This window comes from Sapajus apella, unplaced genomic scaffold (genome assembly GCF_009761245.1).
Source record: "Sapajus apella isolate SASKATOON/1434 unplaced genomic scaffold, GSC_monkey_1.0 scaffold45, whole genome shotgun sequence".
In the NCBI taxonomy this organism is placed as follows: domain Eukaryota; kingdom Metazoa; phylum Chordata; class Mammalia; order Primates; family Cebidae; genus Sapajus; species Sapajus apella.
The window spans coordinates 367520-388392 of record NW_022436985.1 but is presented as its reverse complement, the minus strand read 5'-3'; the positions used below and the strand labels follow the sequence as shown (position 1 = coordinate 388392).

Below are 20873 nucleotides of genomic sequence, written 5' to 3'. Positions count from 1 at the left end.
TATATAGTTCTAGCTATCTCCAATTTAAATTGTCTAAAAATAAGCTTCTGATAATCCCTCAAAAATCAGCACCTCTTACATTTTTCTCTATCTCAGATAATGGCAAATCTCCCCTGCTACTTGTTCAGGTCTAAAACCTTAATTCAACCTTGACTTCTCCCTTTTGTCACAGTCTACATCAGAACGATTGGCATGTACTCTTCAAAAAATACTTAGACTGTAACACTTCTCACCATCCTTACTGCCAACACTCTACTCCAAGCCACCATCATCTCTCACTGTTATGACAATAGTCTATATTAAATGTTTCTATTCTTGATCATTTCTGTCTTTATAGTAACCAGAGTGACTTGGCCAAAACATAAGTCAGATCTTATCAATGGTTTACTCAAAACACTCTAAAAGCCTTCCATCCCACTGTGAAGCATGGCTTACCAAATCACACATTTTATGGGTATACATTACATACTATGCACATCTCCTTATCTCCAAATCTCCTTTCTGTTGTAACTTTACCAGCTTCTTTGTTATATTATCTGGAACTTGCCAGACCTTCTTGCAATACCTGTTCTCTTTGTCTGCAAAGCTTTTCCGTTTGATACCTGAATATTCCCTCAAATCTTTTGGTCTTCATTCAAAAGTCACTTTCCTAGTCAGGTGCTGTGGCTCATGCCTGTTATCCCGACACTTTGGGAGGCTGAGGTGGGTGGATCCCCTGCGGTCAGGAGTTTGAGATTAGCCTGGCAAACATGATAAAACCCTGTCTCTACTAAAAATACAAAAAATAGCCAGGCGTGGTGGTGGGTGGCTGTAATACCAGCTACTCAGGAGGCTGAGTGAGGCAGGAGAGTCACTTGAACCCAGGACACTGATGTTGCAGTAAACCGAGATCATGCCACTGCACTCCAGCCTAGGCAACTCCATCTCTTAAAAATAAAAAAGGTAACTTTCCCATTAAGACCTTCCTTGCCTACTTCATCTAAACTCTTCATTTTATCTGTTTTATTTTCATATTTTTCTGCTTTATTTTTTCCGTTAATAACTATGTAACATACTACATACTACATATTTCACATTTTATTGTGTTTATTACCTATCCCTCAGAATTGTAGTTCCATGAAAGCAGAGATTTATATATATATAATTGAAGTTTTTATATATATACATATATAGGGAAAGAAACAGTATACATACAAATTATTAAAGTTACATATTTATATGTGTGTGTATCTATATATATAAATGTATAAAAGTGTATATAACTTTTATACATTTATGCTTTTATACACACATACATATATGTATACACATACACATATATATATAAGCTTTTATACATTTATACTTTTATACACATACATATATATAAAACTTTATGCCCAGTACACAATATGTACTGCTTTGAGTGAATTAGTGAATAAGAGTTCTTATTATTCAAATCTTACTAAAGGGATTTCTAAAAGATATACTTCAAGAATGAAAATGACCCTAGAAAGAAGGTCTGAATGCAAAAAGAAACAATAAATAAATAATAAATACAAATGAATCTAAACAGCAATATATTATATAAAATAACTTATAAGATCAAATAAAAGTAAAGCTAAAGCACCGTTCAGTCAAAGAACATGGTTATTGATGAAATACAAACTTTATTATGTGTGCATGTAGCAACACCAATAGTATTTACTAAAAGAGCAAAGTAGCATATGTACCAAATCAGTAAAGCTAACAGATGAAATAAGAGTGGAGATGTAGAATGGTGGCAAAGATCTGAATCATTTCAATTAAAAGAAAGAAAGAAGACAAAGAAAAGTAGAAAATAGAGATTTTGTAACCTGTTTATCGAAATGTCTGCCTGTTTCCTGAATGTATTCAGGAAAACATATTAGTAACAAAGAGACCCACTCAAAACATGGTCAGAGACTAGTTGAAAGTAAAAAGATGAAGAATGATATGCCAGATAAATTCTAGCTTAAAAAAGTAACATGGCAAAAAAGTACAAGTAGAGATAAAAGAGAGTCATTATAACATGAAAAAAACGTTCAGTTTACCAGAAAGCTATAATACATAGGCATGTGAGAGTTGAAGGTGGGGCCTGGTGGAAGATGTTTGGATCATGGGGGAGGACCCTCATGAATAGCTTGAGCCATCCCCTTAGTGATGAGCAAGCTCTCTGAGTTAGTTATTTAAAAGTGTGTGGCTCTGTCTCTCTCTCTCACTCCGATTTTGACATGTGACGTGCCTGCTCCCTCTTTGCTTTCCGCCATGACTGTAAGCTTCCTGAGGCTTCCCCAGAAGCAGATACTAGTGCTGTGCTTCTTGTAAAGCTGCAGAACTTTGAGCCAGTTACACCTCTTTTCTTATAAATTACTCAGTCTCCGGTATTTCTTTACAGTAACGCATGAATGGCCTAATATATCAGGAGAGTCAGAGTTTTTAACAGATTATTTGGAATAATTAATATGTTAAGTAGGATACAGAAGATAAGAAAATTTCAGTTAACAAATGATGTAGGTGACATCTATAAAATATTGTATGCAACTACTGGAAAATACACATTTTTTCAAACGCAAATGGAAAATATACAAAAATACCAAGTATTAGGCTATAAATTAAGTCAACATATTTTAAAAATTGCAGTGGATAGATCATCTTTCTTGAATACAAAGCAATTAAATTAATAATCAGTTACCAAAAGATGGTATGTTTTTAATAAGACTGCAAATATTTGGAAATTTTAAGTGGGATTTTAGGTAATTTAAAGATTGAAGAAAATAAAGTAATATAAATTAAGATATAGTTAGAGCTCAGTGACACTAAAAACACTATAAGCAAAACAGAAATATAGTGAAACTAAATAAATAAAATAATGTCACTGTTTTAAGCTACTGAGGACTTAAAATTTTTTACACAGTTGATTAAAAACTTTCTACTTTATTTTTATGAAACCAGCAAGGAATGAACAAAATCTGATAACAAAGACTGACAACAAAAAAATCAAGAAGGAAATATTCCAGACTAATATTATTTACAAATATAGGTGCAACATTCCCTAAGATAATGTTGTATATCTAGTTACAAAAAAAGCAAAATACTAAAGCTTCTACTAAAAAAATCTTTAAGAACTTTAGAAAGAAAAGAGTCCTTAAACAAGATGCTAAAAGCAGTAACTATAGGGAAAGGATGAAAAATTGGATCATATTAAAATTAAGGAGTTATGCTCACCAACAGCAATTATTAAGAAATAAAAGACAAATCACAAAAAGACAATATTTCATATGTACAACTGTCAAATATAATCACAATATATAAAGAACTATTACAAATCACTAATAAAAATAACCTAACAGGCAAGAAACATGAAAAGGCACTTTACAAAAGGGTATCCAAGTGTCCCAAACACAAATAAAAAAATTAAACTTTATTAGTTATCAGGAAAATGCATATTAAAGCCTCAATGAAATACTCCTAAACCAGAATGGTCAAAATGAAATAGACTAACGATATCATATGTTGGTTAGATCATGGAGCAATTGGAAGCCTCATACACTACTGGTTGAAATATGAATTACTACATTTTCTTGGGAAAAGTGTTGGGAAATAATCCGTTACAATGGAACATCCACAACCTCTAAGACACAAAAAATTACATTCCAAGAAATAAAACCAAGTGAAATGTATATTCGTGTGTATCAGGAAATACATGCAAGAATATTCACTGTAGCCATATTCATAAAGGCACCAAAGTGTAAACAACCCAAATTTCAATAAGTAGTAAACTGGACAAAAAATTGTGAGACATTATTATATTGAGAATAAACTATTGATTTCTGCAGCAATAAGGATTATAGCCCACAAATTATAAGGCTGAATGAGAGAAGCCAGACACAAGATAATACATACCATGTTATTTAATTTACATATAAATTGAAAAACAGCCAAAATAAAGAGTGGTGACAGAAGCCAGAATTGTGGTTACTTTGCTACACAGGTAGTGAGTAGGAGAGAATAACAGGAGGGGCTAGGGTCAGGTCAGGGGTGCTTCTGATGTTCTATTTCTTGCTCTTAATAATGATTACAAGGGTGGCTCACTTAAATAAATACATAAAGATATACACTAATAATTCATATACTTTATTTTAATGCAATAATTTTATTTTTAAAAATGCATGGCTTGGAGGTTGTGGATTAATTATTAGGTAAAGCCACAAAGCTTTATAGCAATATAAAATTTGAGATCCTCTCCGTTACCGCTTTGTAATATATTTATCATTAAAAGTTACATATAAAACAAGATTCCCCAAATGCAATACTTTAAGGGATGGATATATTGAATCTATGTTAATATAATTTGTCTTTATGTGCAAAAAAGGCTTTTCGAACAAATTTTAAATATCTTTGCATTTCTTAGAATTTCACATTTTATTACATTTCTTCTAAATGCAAATCCCTCTCTTAGGGAAGAATAAACTGTCCACATAATCTCAAGTTCAGACAATGAAACCTTCTAACAACATAGAATGATGTTTTAAGTTATAGAAAACCGTAATGTATTCAGGTAACCAATGCTGACTCTACAAAGTACGCTACTAAAATCAATTTTTATCACTTGAAATCTACTGCAATTAGAGTGCAATGCCAAGTCACTGACACACTAATGGGTTTTAAAATATTTCAAAAAGGATAAGAAAATTGCAAAGTGTTTTAATTGAAATGCAGCTCCAATAAGTATAACAAATTGGATAATATGAGCCATCTGTAAAGCTACCATATAAAACTACCATACCATACAATGTTGAGTTTTAATAAATGTGCAGCATTGTCTAGCTTCACTTTATATAACAATTATCCTATATTTAACAATTTTAAAACCTTTATTATAGCTTCTAACATAAAAGCAGTTCTTTCTGTGTTCCAACTGTTTGATTTTTAATTTCATTTTAGAACAATAGTGCAATATTTCCTAAGACTGGCTCTACAAAATTAGACATGGCTTGCTTGAAAAGAATATTATATCTAAAAGGACATATTTTTGTTGTATTCAACTACAACAGTGCACTACATTAAAATGATTAAACATAAATTAGAAACCAGGTTTTGTAATTCCTTGGTTAAATTAATTATTGCAAAAATGATAATTTCTGGCCATAAAGGCTGTAATAATTACACAGAAAAAAATAGAGCCACTATAATATGACAATCTTCAGTTTTTGTATCTCCCCATATTTCTTTAACTATAACTTTTTGTCATTTAGTTAATGACATTTCTTTCCTTGATTCTCTTAATTTCTATGATTATATATCTTAGGCTTAAAAAGAGCACTTCCTTGCTCCCAAACACACATTTCTACACCTTTTTATCATTCACCCAGCTCAAGAAAACCTCTTTCCCTTCCTACTTTCTCTTTCTTCCTTTCTACATCCCTTCACCAACTCTAATACTAATATCACATTATTCTCAAAAGCAAAAACTTCCACTTGAAGTGGTATTTCAAGAACTTGCACATCAATTTTTTTGCCAACAATACAGAAGCTATGGTGAGTATGCAAACCAGAAACAAATCTAGGGCAGTATTTTGGCCAGTGACACAGCTGGATGCTGTTCAGAAATAAAATTACAGCAGAAAGTAGCTCATATTAAAACACTTTTTAAAATGTTTCATTTTTCTTTCTCTTTCCCACAATATACACTGGGGAAGGCAGTATGGGAATTGTCTCACATTCCTTTTTTATCACTTTCTTCACAGCATAGCAGCCCTTGACCTGCTCTCAGTTTTGCACTAATCCCTTACTCACTTGCTTCACCTTTCCTATCCTATTCCTTTACTCTCTGCAATGCCATCAATTAGAACTGAACAGGTGTTTCAAACTTTAATAAATGATTGGCATAACTAACAGGAATTACAATGTAAAAATGAAACATTGTCACTTTATATCAAAGAAGACTAAGCTTTAGTTCAGTAGTTCTCAAACTTTAGCATGCACTAGAATCACCAGAAGGACTTATGAAAACACAGGTTGGTTGGACTCCACCTCTACAGTGTCTGAATCTTTAGGTCAGGTAAACATCTAAGAATTTGAATCTTTAGTAAGTTCCAGGTGATGCTGATGCTGGTATCCCAGGAACCACACTTCGAGAAAAACCGTTTCAGTCTAAGTTTGTGCCCTACCCTCAGGCCCACAGCTCTCCATAAGAGCACATTCTTCTTCAAAAACACTATCCTTTAGGAGACGTTTTGAATGGTGTGGTTTCACTTCAGATTCATTTCCACATATCTAAATTACTTTCAAAATAAATTCTAGAGAACATCTGACAACTGTTTATCACATTCTCCCCTCAGTCTCAATGCACACACTAAGGATGTCAGAAGTATTCCATTCTGGTCTCCTTCAGTGTTTTCTCCACACTGACAAGCAGTTATAAACATTCCTCATTTTCTTGAAAGTTTTCTACCAACCACATATATATGTATGCACACCAGGGCTACTCAATAGACACAATATTTGAAATTCATTATTATTTAAAGCTCTATTAATTTAACCCTGGCCACCATCCTCCAAACTATATGTGGAGGGGGAGGAGGGGTTACTTCAGTCACTTGATAAGAAGTTTATTTAAAATTCTCTTTAAAATATGTTCACCAAAGATATTCCATTGATACAAGTTACTCTGTGTATTTGTAAATGATAAATAGAAGTTAAATATTTTTAGAAACAATGTGATTTTGTCTATAAGGGAAAACACTAAGTTCTCAACCAAAAAAATTTAAAATCCCAATAAAATATTAATTTTTTACTCATATGATTCAGGTCATTGAGGGTGGGGGTGGTGGTGGGTCAGGGTCTATCCAAGCAGGTATTTAGGACCCAGTCTCTCAATGGCTCTGCATTGTGCAGGAGGCTTCCCAGGTTCTCCTGAGGGTAGATATCCAGTTGACAGAGAAACAGAGAAAGAAGCAGGAATACTGACTTCTTCCCTTTTTTTTTTTTTTTTTGAGATGGAGTCTAGCACTGTCACCTAGACTGGAATGCAATGGGTGCTATCTCAGATTACTGCAACCTCTGCATCCTGGGTTTAAGCCACTCCCCTGCCTCAGCCTTGAACTCTTGACCTCAAATGATCCACCCACCTTGGCCTTACAAAGTGCTGGTATTACAGGTGTGAGCCACCATGCCCAGCCAGAATAGTGATATCTTAATCACTACAGCTCCAATGTCACATTACTTCAATTCTGTGGGCAAGGGCAAATCACAGTATCCCACCTAAACAAGACAGTTAAAAATGTAGTCACTGGTCTGGAGGCTGCTTTCCAGAGACAATATTGCCACAGAAGGATAGGCTCCTATCTGTATCAGTTATCTCTAACATGATAACAATAATGACACTGTGAAATGTGAAAATCCAAATGTTTTTATTTTTGCCTTTATTTTCCAGTCTGTCATATGCATAAACATAGTTTCCATAATATAATGTTATATCTTCTTTTAATCTACATAATTTCTTTTAATCTAACATAATCTACATCCTTTTTTTTTAGATGTTTCTGCTAGAGTAACATACATAATTGTGAGCTGCAAAACAATTTTTTGATCAATGATGGACCACATATCCAATAGGGGTCCCATAAGATGATAATGGAGCTGAAATATTCCTGTTATCTGGTGACATCTTGATGATCCTGACTTTATATAGTCCCTGGATAACGTGTGTATTTGTCTTAGTTTTTAACAATAACAAAAAAATTGAAACTTTTTTTTAAAGTTTAAAAATAGAAAAAAAGCTTGGCCATGTGCAATGGCTCACATCTGTAATCCCAGCACTTTGGGAGGCCAAGGCGGGCAGATCACGAGGTCAGGAGTTTGAAACCAGCCTGATCACATGATGAAACCTCATCTTTACTAAAAATACAAAAATTAGCCAGGCATGGCGGCACATGCCTGTAATTTCAGCTACTCATGAGGCTGAGGCAGGAAAATTACTTGAACCTGGGAATCAGGAGTTGCAGTGAGCCAAGATCATGCCACGGTACTCCAGTCTGGGCAACAGATTGAGATGCCGTCTCAAAAAAAAAAAAAAAAAAAAAAGAAAGAAAAGAAAAAAGGAAAAAAACTTACAGAATAAGGATATAAAGAAGCTACTTTTGTAAACTGTACAATGTGTTTATGCTTTAAGCTAAGTGTTATTACAAACTAATCAAAAAAGTTTTTAAAAATTTAAAAATTTATGAAGTAGAAAAGTTAGAGTAGGCTAAAGTTAATTTATTATTGAGAAAAATAATTTTAATAAATGTAGTATAGCCTAAGGGTACAGCGTTGATAAAGTCTACAGTAGTGTACAACAATGTGCTAGGCCTTCACATTCACTTAATATTTTCTTTCACTCATCCAGAGTTAATTCCAGTCCTAAAAGCTCCATTCATAGTAAGTGCCCTATAGAGATGTACCATTTTTTATCTTTTATACTGTATTTTTACAGTATCTTTTCTGTGTTTAGATAATACTTGCCATCGTGTTAGAGTTGCTTATACTATTCAGTGAAGTGATATGCTGTGAAGGTTTGTAACATAGGAGCTATAGGCTATACCATATGGCTTAGTTGTGTAGTAAGCTATACATCATCTAGGTCTGTGTAATTACACTCTGCGATGTCCATACAAGAACGATATCACCTAATGACACATTTCCCAGAGCATATTCCCATTCACCAAAGCAACACATGACTGTATGTGTTCCTGAAAATCTCTGTATTTTAAAAATTCTTCCAGTAAATATAAGTTTGTGGGAAATTTTGGGTTGAAACAGAACTCCTCAAAACCAAAAGAACTTCACGAACAGTAAACCAACACTATTTATCTATGTATGTATGTATCTATCTATCTACATTTTTTGAGACAGAGTCTCACTGTGTTGCCCAGGCTGGAGTGCAGTGGCACATCTCCTCTCACTGCAACCTCCACCTTCCAGGTTTAAGCAATTCTCATGCCTCAGCTTCCAAGTAGCTGGGATTACAGGCACAAGCCACCACACCCTGCTAATTTTTGTATTTCTTTTAGTAGAGACGGGGTTTCACCATGTTGTTAAGGCTGGTCTCAAACTTCTGACTCCAAGTGATCTGCCTGCCTCAGCCTCCCAAAGTGCCAGGATTACAGGTGTGAGCCACTACACCCAGTCTGTTCTAATCTGTTTAAAAGATGTCTCATTTGTTTGTCAGCCAATTGTATGTCTTCTCTAGAGAAGTGTCTGTTCATGTCCTTTGCCCACTTAAGAATGGGGTTATTCATTTCTTGTTTGTTGATTTGCTAAATGCCTTACAGATTCTGGATATTAGGTCTTTGTTGAATTAATAGTTTATGAATCTTTTCTCCCATTCTATAGACTGTTTACTCTGTTAATGTTTTTTTCACTTTGTAGCAGCTTACTAATCATCAGAGAAATGCAAATCAAAACCATAATGAGATACCATCACACACCAGTTAGAATTCCTATTATTAAAAAGTAAAAAAATAATAACAGATGCTGGTGAAGCTGCAGAGAAATCGGAACTCTCATACATTGTTGGTAGGAATGTAAATTAGTTGAGCCACTATGGAAAGCAATTTGGAGATTTCTCAAATCACTAAAAGTAGCACTACTATTTGACACAGCAATACCATTACTGGGTATGTACCCAAAGGAAAATAAATTTTTCTACTGAAAAGATACATGGACTAATATGTGCAATGCAGTGCTATTCGCAATTAAAAAACAAAACAAACAAACAAAAAAACCTGAAATTAACCTAGATGCCCATAAACAGTGGATTGGATAAGGAAATGTGGTACATAAACACCATAGAATACTACATAGCCATAAAAAAGAATGAAATCATGTCCTTCGCAGCAACATGAATGTAGCTGGAGGCCATTATCCCAAGTGAATTAATTCAGAGCAGAAAATCAAATATCACATGTTCTTATGAGTAAGTGGAAGCAAACATTGGGTATACATGGATATTAAGATGGGAACAATAGACACTGGGGACTACTACAAGGAGGACGGAGGGAAGAGGACAAGAACTGAAAAACAATCTCTTGGATACCATGCTCACTACCTGGGTGATAGGATCATTCATACCCCAAACCTCAGCATCACATAATATACCCATGAAACAAATGTGCACATGTACCCCCTGGAATCTAAAATGAAAGTTGAAAAGAAATAAATAATAAATAAGAGAGGTCTCTTAAAAAGTCCATCTCCACTGACATCATAATCATGCCATCATCTACTGGGAAATTGTCTCCTTTCACAGGAAGTAGGTCCTGAGAGCATTCACCCCTAATGTAAACTAGGTTCATCAATGATAAAAATATGATTTGTGGTAGATTTTATCAATCAGTGGGTAGTTGTAGAGGAGAGGTATTATTTTGCTTTGTTTTGTTTTGTTTTAATACAAAGAGAAATATCTTTGCACCTCCTTATGCTTTTCTTAAGACTTTTATATATTGCTAAGCCTTTATCTTTAATCATAGGAAATCTTGTTTATTATAAAGAATTCTGCCTCAAAACATAACTGCATATGAACCAAGACAACTTCTGAGCCTTACTGTCATCTTTCTCCTATTCTCAAATAACATGTGAGCTAATTCATGTTAAAGAAGCAAGAATGGCAGTAGAATAAACTGTTCAAATTTTTCATCAAATAATATTCCAGTTGCTTGATTTTTTGTGTTGTTACATATTCAATTATTATTAATTTGTTTCCAATGTTTTTCTATAATATAAATGATACTATACTTAGCTTTATTTTCTTCCATTGATGTAACATTAGGAAAAATATTAAGTCAATATTAAGTATATTATATTAATAATGTAATTCAGATTTTTGCCAATCTTACTTTCATTTTCAAAACACCTTAATTCCTTCAATACATTTGCTCATTTTAAAAATATGTAAATTTGTTTATACATTTTTAATATTTTCTTCTGCCTATTTTCTATTTTTGCCTTTAAGCTGGAGAACAAAGAATATGCTTATTTTACTTCCTTTACCTAAAACAACCCTATCTAAAAACAATCCTTAAATCCTTGTGGATATTCTAAACATTATGAATAGACAATAGACTCCCAGTTGAACAGACTGCCTCAAAATGTTGATCATTTTGTGATATACAGCCTATTGTAGAAACAAAAATAAAATAACTAAAATGAAGAACTTAAAGGATTGTTCAAACAGCAGATTATACACAGAAGACAGAATTGCTGAACTGGAAGAGTAGTTCAATAAAATACCTAAATGAAGCATGGGGAAGCAAAAGGACAGAAAATGAAAAAGTTTTAAGAGGAAAAAAAAGGAAATGTTCATTTGGAATTCAAAAGCGGCCAGGACTATGAGGCAAAAGAAGAGATAAACTAAGAACTTTCTAAAACTGGGGGAAAAAAAAAAGAATACATCAAAACACAGACTCAAGAAGCACTATGTAAATCAAGCAGGATAAGGATACCAAAAAAAGATAGCTAGGTACATCACAGTAAAATTTTTGAAAACCAAAGACAATGAGAAAATTTTAGAAGCATCATAAAAACAAATATATACTATCCTCAAATAAGCAATATTTAAATAGACAATATTTAGATGTTTTTGAATTCTCCACAGAAACAATTGAAGCCAAAATACAAGTAAATATTTTAAAGTGCTGAATAATGGCTGCCAACATATAATTCTAAAATCAAAAAATGTGTTTTTGAATATTTTAGACACAATAAAAAGAACAAAGAGAATTATTCACCAGTAGACTCATACTAAAACTAAGACTAAAGGGTGTACTTCAGACAGAGGGCAAATGAACATAGGTAGAATCTTAGATGAAAACAGAGCAATAAAATAATAAAAATATAAATGAGCAAATCTATATGACAATTGACTGCCGGTACAAAGCAATAATAATGTTCTTGGTTTTAAGGTATTAAGAAATCAAAATACATGAAAATAATGGCAGAAAGTGAGAAAAGGGATAAATGAAATTTAACTGTCATAGTATTCTGGCATTATTGAGGAAGAAGGTAAAAGTAATCAATTAATACCTGACTTTAATAAGTGAAGAAGGTAATCGCTAGCTATCCACTAACATTAAAATAAAACAGTATAATTTCCAAACTAATATAAAAATATTTTAAAATAATATTTCAAAATCCTAAAAATACTCAAATCATAAAGGCTGTTGCCTTTATGCAGAAATAGAAGATAAGCAGGCAACATGAAATAAAAAACATTTCAGCAGTAAAAGATTTAAACCCAAATATAATACTTAAATTATTAAATATAAATTTACCAAAAAATTCTAAATGAAAAATAAAGATTTTTAAATTAGATATAAAAAGACAGAAACAAAATATAAAAAACAGAAAAAAACCACAAAACAACAAAGGCATAAGGATACAGAAAGTTTGAAAGTAAAAGGATGAAAAAAATGTCAAAAAACACTAAACCAAAGAAAGCTTACATAGCTTCATGGATACCGAATACATAAGTAAATGCACATGCATAAACATACTCTCAAGGAAAAAAAGCTAAAACTATAAAGTGATATTTCAAACTTCCTTTGCCAGGAAGCTAAAATAATTAATAACAGCCTCAAAATATATAAAGAAAAATGGACTGAATTACTAGGAAATAGCCAAGTGGGCAAAAAAGTCTTAGCAGCAGGTTTCAAAATACCTCACTCAGTAACAGAAAAGACAAGACAATGAATGCTTTTAAAATGTAGATTAGACAACATAATTGGAAAATAAGAAACATCTACAACTGATAATTTGTTTAAAATTTGTTGAATGACATATGGAAGAAGGAAATAAACACACACAAAAATAATGAAAATGTTCTAACTAGCACTAAGATAGAAATATGTCAAGTCCTATAAACACAGAAACTAGAAATTGAAAAGATAGCGAAAAAAGGAAGGACCATAGGAATGGATAATGGTAACAGAGAGCAGCACATGTTAACTAAAACTGAGTGAACTAGTTGTAACAAGCAGAATTCTAAAGGAAGTCCCCCAAGATTCCCATGACTGGTTTTTTCATCACCACTTATCTACCTACTAGTTTGAGATGATTTTCGTAGACATAATTAAACTATCAGTTCTAACTTTAAAATATGAAGATTAGCTGGATGAACTGGACCCAATTAGGTGAACCCTTTGAAAGCAGAGAATTTTCCTTTGACAAAGAAGTCAGAATTTGAAGTATGAGATGGATTTGATGTGCCTTGGCCAGCTTGAGGATGAAGGCAGCCATGTCTCAATGAATGTAAATAGCATTAATGAAGGCCCACTAGCTGACAATCAGAAAGAAAACATGGACTTCAATCCTAAGGAATTTAATTCAGTCAACAATTAGTTGAACTTGGAAGCAGGCTTTTTCCTAGAACCTCCAGGTAAGAACCTGGTCTAATCAACACCTGGATTTCAACCTTTTGAGAGACAAAGCAGGAAACCTTACCAAGCTGCCCAGACCTCTGATCTATCTCACCTGTGAGCTGATAAATGGGTGTTGGTTTAGGCCACTGTATTTGTGGCAATTTGTTAAACAGTGATAAAACTGCACTAGTATTAAAAACAATAAAAAACAAATACTCTAGTAATATATGATGCCATGAGGTTTTGACCCACAGACGTAATGAATAATAATGTATCTTAAGATGACTATTTGTACATATAGCATAATTAAAGATCAAACAAAACTAATTTTCAAAACTCAAAAACAGAAATAACATATGAATTAAAGATCATAGTTGGTGAACTGAAACAAATGTTCTTGCTGCTTTCCCTATGTAAGGACTATATTCTAATACATAAAGAATGAAAGCAATGCTCACATTTTAAAAATTGGGAAAGAATTATCTGAATATGCACTTATCACTCATCAAATATTTGCTAAAGCCTTCCCATGAGCCAGGCTCTGGGACAAAGGATGAACACACATAGAGATCCTGCCTTCCAGGAGTTCACAGTGCCTGGCACAGCACAGGTTACTCAATAAACCTATGATAAATTAATAAATTCTAAATAAAATATAATTGGAAAGCAAACATGCATCTCATAATGACAATACACTATGATAAAGGTCATAATTCAAATATTATGCTATTTCTACATTTATATAAAATGTTTCAGAAAGCTATTCTTTACAAAAGTTATCACAGGATAAGCAATCAGTTTTATTGCTTTAAAAAACTAGGCACTTAAAACCATTATAAAATATTACAAATCACCAACAAATTTTACAAACATTAGTAAATGCTGGCATGAAACATATTTTTTTCTAAGAATTTTTCATCAAGAATTATGATGACAAGTATCAGTTTATATATTCTTTTGTTCTCTTCTTAAAAGTACAGGCCTTTATAGAGACAAACAAATGTACATATAAGTTAGTAAAATGGAAAATTAATCAAAGATTGGAGAAATACCAACATATGTGACAGTGTTAAATAGTTAAATGCAATGTGAAGAGATAAAAATAAATACTAATGTATTTTTCTAACCATAAGACAGTGACAGTTATTAAGAATGCAAATTTGAATCAAATTATCTTCTTATATTTTCTTACTTTCTTATATATTACCACATCTTACTTACAATGGCCTAACATTCAAAAAATTACTAATGAGTTGTTAGATTCTGAGACATAATTTTCAAGTCTTTATCCCTACTTGAATATTTTGTACTAGTGTTCAGATTTAGGACTATTCTCTAAGTATTTCCTTCAAACTTAACAGAAATGTTTTTGAAAAGTAACTCACATTTATAACGTGCTCCACATTTACTACTTCTAAAATTGGATATCAGAAAGTAATTTTACTTGAACATATCTAACAGGTTTTTCATACTTATTTTGTATAATGAATTAAATAATTTGAACATGTTGAGTTATATGTGTTTTCCAACTCACTAAAACATTAACTGATTTGATTTTGAAAGTTAAACAAGACTTTTAAAAGGAAAACTATAGAACAAAATATGTCTAGTCTATATTAGTTCCTCCTCCCTATCTGAACATCTGAAAGTTGTAATGCCCAGTAGCTTAGTTCCAGGGCCCCCTTTCCTCCTAATAAATATTATGCCCACAGAATATCACCTACAATCTCATGTATATAATGGCATCTGTATTTAATAATTCCGTACTTTTTATTTTCAGGCCAGACATTTTCCCTGAACTTTGTATTTATATATCCAAACATATACTTAAAATTCAAATAGGATTCCATATGTAACAGATCCAAAACAGAATATCTTTCCCTTTTTACATCGCATCTTAAAACATCCTCCCTGGCATTTTATTCTCTTGGTGGCAATTGTGAATGAAAGTTCCCTCATGATTTGGCTATTTGTCTGTTACTGGTGTATAGGAATGTTTGTGATTTCTGCACACTCATTTTGTATCCTGAGACTTTGCAGAAGTTGCTTATCATCTTAAGAAGATTTGGGGCTGAGGCAATGGGGTATTCTAAATATACAATTATGTCATCTGCAAACAGAGACACTTTCATTTTCTGTGTTCCTAAATGAATACCATTATTTCTTTTTCCTGCCTGATTGTACTGGCCAGAACTGCCAATACCACATTGAATAGCAGTGGTGAGAGAGGGCACCCTTGTGAAGGACCTCTTCAAGGAGAACTACAAACCACTACTCAAGGAAATAAGAGAGAACAAAAACAAATGAAAAATCATTCCATGCTCATGGTTAGGAAGAATCAATATCATGAAAATGGCCATACCGCCCAAAGTAATTTATAGATTCAATGCAATCCCCATCAAGATACCATTGACCTTCTTCACAGAACTGAAAAATACCACCTTAAACTTCATGTGGAACCAAAAAATAGCCTGCAGAGCCATGACAATCCTAAGCAAAAAGAACAAAGCCAGAGGCATCACAATACCTGACTTCAAACTATACTACAAGGCTACAGTAATCAAAACAGCCTGGTACTGGAACCAAAACAGAGATATAGACTAATGGAACAGAACGGAGGCCTTGGAAGTAACACCATACATCTACAACCATCTGATCTTTGACAAACCTGACAAACACAAGCAATAGAGAAAGGATTCCCTGTTGAATAAGTGGTGTTAGGAAAGCTGTATAGCCATGTCCAAAAAGCTGAACCTGGACCCTTTCCCTACATCTCATACAAAAATTAACTCCAGATGTATTAAAGATGTAAACATAGACCTAACACCATAAAAACTCTAGAAGAAAACCTAGGCAATACCATTCAGGACATAGGCATAAGGAGGGACTTCATGATTAAAACACCAAAAGCAACAGCAACAAAAGCCAAAATAGATAAATGGGCTCTAATTAAACTTAAGAGATTCGACACAGCAAAACAAACAATCATTAGAGTGAACTGGTAAAAAACAGAACGGGAAAAAATTTTTGCAATCTACCCATCTGACAGAGGGCTAATATCCAGAATCTACGAAGAACTTAAACAAATTTACAAGAAAAAAACAACCCCATCTAAAAGTGAGTGAAGGACATGAACAGACATTTTTCAAAAGAAGACATTTATGCAACCAACAAATATATGAAAAAATGCTCATCATCACTAGTCATTAGAGAAATGCAAAACAAATGACACTGAGATAGCATATTAATGCCAGTTAGAATGATGATCATTAAAAAATCTGGAGACAACAGATGCTGGAGAGAATGTGGAGAAATAGGAATGGTTTACATTGTTGGTGGGAGTGTAAATTAGTTCGACCATTGTGAAAGACAGTGTGGTGATTCCTCAAGGATCTAGAAATAGAAATACCATTTGACCCAGCAATCCCATTACTAGGTATATACCGAAAGAATTATAAATCATTCTGTTATAGAGACATATGCACACACATGTTCACTGTGGCTCTGTTTACAATAGCAATGATTGGAACCAACACAAATGCCCATCAATGATAGACTGGATAAAGCTAGCAGAAGACAATAACTAAGATCAGAGCAGAAATGAAGGAGATACAGACACAAAAAAACCCTTCAAAAAATCAATAAATCCAGGAGTTGGTATTTTGAAAACATCAACAAACTAGACAGACCACTAGCCAGATTAATAAAAAAGAAAAGATAGAAGAATCAAATAGATGCAATGAAAAACGATAAAAGGGATATCACCACCTATTCCACAGAAATACAAATTATCATCAGAGATTACTACAATCAGCTCTATGCACATAAACCAGTAAACATGGGAGAAATGGATAAATTCCTAGACACTTGCATCCTCCCAAGTCTAAACCAGGAAGAAGTCAAAACCCTGAATAGACCAATAACATGGGCTGAAGTTGAGGCAGCAATTAATAGCCTGCCAACCAAACAAAGCCCAGGTCCAGATGAGTTCACAGCCTAATTCTACCAGACATATGAAGAGGAGCTGGTACCACTACTTGTGAAACTGTTCCAAACAATCCAAAAAGAGGGAATCCTTTCCACATCATTTTATGAGACCAATATCATCCTGATACCAAAACGTGGCAGAGACTCAACAAGAAAAGAAAACTTCAGGCCAATATTCATGATGAACATAAATGAAAAATCTTCAATAAAATAGTGCCAAACTTATTGCAACAGCACATCAGAAAGCTTATCCATCAGGATCAAGTAGGCTTCATCCTGGGGATGCAAGGCTGGTTCAACATATATAAGTCCATAAACGTAATCTATCACGTAAACAGAACCAAAGACAAAAACCACATGATTATCTCAATAGATGCAGAGAAGGCCTTCAACAAATTTCAACAGTCCATTATGCTAAAAACTCTCAATAAATTAGGTATCAGTGGAATGTATCTCAAAATAATAATAGCCATTTACGACAAACCCACAGCCAATATCATACTGAATGGGCAAAAACTGGAAGTATTCCCTTTGAAATCTGGCACTAGACAAGGATGCCCTCTCTCACCACTCCGATTCAACATAGTCTTGGAAGTTCTAGCCAGAGCAATCAGGTAAGAAAAAAAAATAAATGGTATTCAGTAGGAAAGGAGGAAGTAAAATTGTCTCTCTTTGTAGATGACATGATTGTATAATTAGAAGACCCCATCATCTCAGCCCAAAATCTCCTGAAACTGATAAGCAACTTCAGCATAGTCTCAGAATACAAAATCGACGTGCAGAAATCACAAGCACACCAATAACACACTTAAAGGGAGCCAAATCAAGAATGAACTGCCATTCACAATTGCTACAAAGAGAATAAAATACTGAGGAATACAACTAACAAAGAATGTAAAGGACCTCTTCAAGGAGAACTACAAACCACTGCTCAAGGAAATAAGAGACAGTACAAACAGATGGAAAAACGTTCCATGCTCATGACTAGGAAGAATCAATGTTGTGAAAATGGCCATAGTGCCCAAAGTAATTTATAGATTCAATGATACCACCATCAAGATACATATGACCCTCTTCACAGAGCTGGAAAAAACCACCTTAAACTTCTTATGGAACCAAAAGAGGGCCCACATAGCCAAGACAATCCTAAGCAAAAAGAACAAAGCTGGAGGCATCATGCTACCTGACTTCAAACTACACTTAAGGACCACAGTAATTAAAAGAGTATGATACTGGTACCAAAAGAGAAATAGAGACCAATGGAACAGAACAGAGGCCTCAGAGGCAATGCCACACACCTACAACTATCTGATCTTTGGCAAACCTGACAAAGACAAGCAATGGGGAAAAGATTCCCTGTTTAATAAATGGTCTTGGGAAAACTGGCTAGCCATGTGCAGAAAGCAGAAACTGGACCCCTTCCTGACGCCTGACACTAAAATTAACTCCAGATGAATTAAAGACTTAAACATAAGACCTAATACCATAAAAATCCTAGAAGAAAACCTAGGCAAAACCATTCAGGACAGAGGCATAGGCAAGGACTTCATGACCAAAACACCAAAAGCATTGGCAACAAAACACAAAATGGACAAATGGGATCTAACTAAACTCCAGAGCTTCTGCATAGCAAAAGAAACTATCATTAGGTGAACTGACAACCAACAGAAAGGGAAAAAAATTTTCAATCTACCCATCTGACAATGGGCTAATATTCAGAATCTACAAAGAACTAAAACAAATTTACAAGAAAAAAAACCCATACAAAATTGGGCAAAAGATATGAACAGACATTTTTCAAAAGAAGACATATATGATGCCAACAAACATATGAAAATATTCTCATCATCACTGATCATTAGAGAAATGCAAATCAAAACCACATTGAGATACCATGTCATGCCAGTTAGAATGGCGATCATCAAAAAATCTGGAGAAAACAGATGCTGGAGAGGATGTGGAGAAATAGGAATGCTTTTACACTCTTGGTGGAAGTGTAAATTAGTTCAACCAATGTGGAAGACAGTGTGGTGATTCCTCAAGGATCTACAAATAGAAATTCCATTTGACTCAGCAATCCCATTTCTTGATATATATCCAAAGAATTATAAATCGTTCAGTTGTAAAGACACATGCACATGTATGTTCACTGTGGCACTGTTTACAATAGCAAAAACCTCGAACCAGCCCAAATGCCCATCGATGATGGACTGGACAGGGAAAATGTGGCACATATACACCATGGAAAACTATGCAGCCATAAAAAACAGTGAGTTCGTGCCCTTTGTAGGGACATGGATGAATATGGAAACCATCATTCTCAGCAAGCTGACACAGGAACAGAAAACCAGACACCACATGTTTTCACTCATAGGTGGGTGTTGGACAATGAGAACACATTGACACAGGGAAGGGAGCATCACACACTGGGGTCTGTTGGGGGGGTACAGGGGAGGGGTAACATGGGGAGAAATGCCAGATATAGATGACAGGGGGATGGAGGCAGCAAACCACATTTCCATGTATGTACCAGTCCTGCATGTTCTGTACATGTACCCCAGAACCTAAAATGCAATAAACTATATATATATCTATAGAATATAAAATATATAGAGAGAATATATATAAAAAATATATATAGAATATATAGAATCTATATATATATTCTCTCTATATATAGAGAATATATTCTCTATATATTAGAATTCTCTAATATATAAAGAGAATATATAAAATCTACAGAATATATATAAACTACAGTATATAGAATATATATACTATATATTTATATATATATAGAATATATATATAGAGAGAGAACTCCTGACCTCAAGTGTTCCACCCACCTTGGCATTCCAAAGTGCTGGGTTTACAGGCATGAGCCACCATTCCTGACCCCAAGATAAATTTTGTTAATTTTTTTTCAAAGCCCAGTCCAAGAAAGTAAAAATAATAACTCTAAGAAAAACAAAAAATTATTGATTAACCTATTATCCCATTTCACTTAATTGAATTGATTTGCCTTTTGGATTTCCTAAAAAATTTTAAAACACCATTTGATCCTGCAATCCCAATACTGGGTATATACACGACGGATTATAAATCATTCTACTATAAAGACACATGTACATGTATGTTTATTGCAGCACTGTTCACACAGCAGACTTGGAACCAACCCAAATGCCCATCAATGATAGACTGGATAAAGAAAATGTGGCACATATACACCATGGAATACAATGCGGTGATACAAAAAGTGAGTTCATGTCCTTTGCAGGAACATGGATGAAGCTAGAAACTACCATTCTCAGCAAACTAATAAAAGAAAAGAAAACCAAACATCACATGTTCTTACTCAGAAGTGTAAGCTGAACAATGAGAACACATGGACACAGGAAGGGGAATATAACAAAAGTGAAGTTATTTTTTGTCCCATGTGAATGCTCACTAAAGGGTCACTTCATTAATTTTTTTTTTTTTTTTTGAGAT

At 33.7% G+C, this 20873-nt stretch overlaps 1 protein-coding gene and 1 long non-coding RNA gene across 4 annotated transcripts in view; both read right to left on the bottom strand.

Annotated features, from left to right (window-relative positions):
* Positions 1-20873, bottom strand: part of STPG2 (sperm tail PG-rich repeat containing 2) — a 613616-nt gene that overhangs the window by 298741 nt on the left and 294002 nt on the right. The gene's annotated exons all lie outside the window — the stretch shown is intronic.
* Positions 1385-20730, bottom strand: LOC116524385. The gene is made up of 3 exons (XR_004257306.1): positions 20720-20730; positions 19326-19330; positions 1385-2304 (listed from the first exon to the last, which is right to left on the bottom strand). It is a non-coding gene; the product is annotated as an uncharacterized LOC116524385 (long non-coding RNA).